The 709-nt window shown below is 58.0% G+C and overlaps 1 pseudogene; it reads right to left on the bottom strand.

The window, feature by feature from the left end:
- Positions 1-159: 159 nt before the first annotated feature.
- On the bottom strand, positions 160-700 carry LOC103582481 (annotated as a pseudogene).
- Positions 701-709: the final 9 nt, after the last annotated feature.

The following is a 709-nucleotide window of genomic DNA, read 5'->3' as shown; positions in this document are numbered from 1 at the left end:
TGAAACAGAAAAACAGGAGGTGGCAGACGAGGGTGGTTGTGTCACTGGATGAGGATGTTGGCTGGAAGAGCCTTGCAGTAGCCATCACGAGGTCACAGGGACATACATGGCCGCTAGCCCACAGAGGGCTCCATCCAGCCTGGATGGGAAGGCGTGGCCTCACAGAGGTGGTCCACTGACAACTGTGTGGTAGCAGGCACAGAGGTCCTCATGTCAACAGTGACCCTTTTTGACAAAGAACCGGCAGACAGGGCAGTCAGATTTGTCTTCCGTAATCTGGGGGTCATCCACGGGCAAGCAGGTATTCTTGATAAGAGACCAGCTTTTGAGCCTTTGAGGGTTTCTCTGTTGTTTGTGAAAGCTTCCCCTGCAAGGACCCCCATGGCCTGGCCCTGGAAAAAGAGGGTCAGCATTGAACCCCCACCCACTGCGACCATATAGGCCAGACCCAGGGCAAGACCTCTCTGAATTGGGCCTCTATCCAGGGGGGGAGGTGTGAGACAGCAGTGGTGGGACCCTCGGTGCCCTTCTGAAGGGCTGACTTGGGATCACCAGGCTTTCCACTGGCCACATGGGGAGGGCCCAGAACACTGGATGGCCCAGTGAGACTCCCATCCCCCTCATCTCTAGCTTCTTCCTGCTCGGACCATGGGGGCTGCTGCTGTCATGGGGGCTGCTGCTGCCGTCGTGGGGGCAGCTGCTGTCGTGG

This window comes from Galeopterus variegatus, unplaced genomic scaffold (genome assembly GCF_000696425.1).
Source record: "Galeopterus variegatus unplaced genomic scaffold, G_variegatus-3.0.2 Scaffold16421, whole genome shotgun sequence".
NCBI classification, from domain to species: Eukaryota; Metazoa; Chordata; class Mammalia; order Dermoptera; family Cynocephalidae; genus Galeopterus; species Galeopterus variegatus.
The sequence above is the reverse complement of the archived record's forward strand: the minus strand, read 5'-3'. Positions and strand labels throughout refer to the sequence as shown.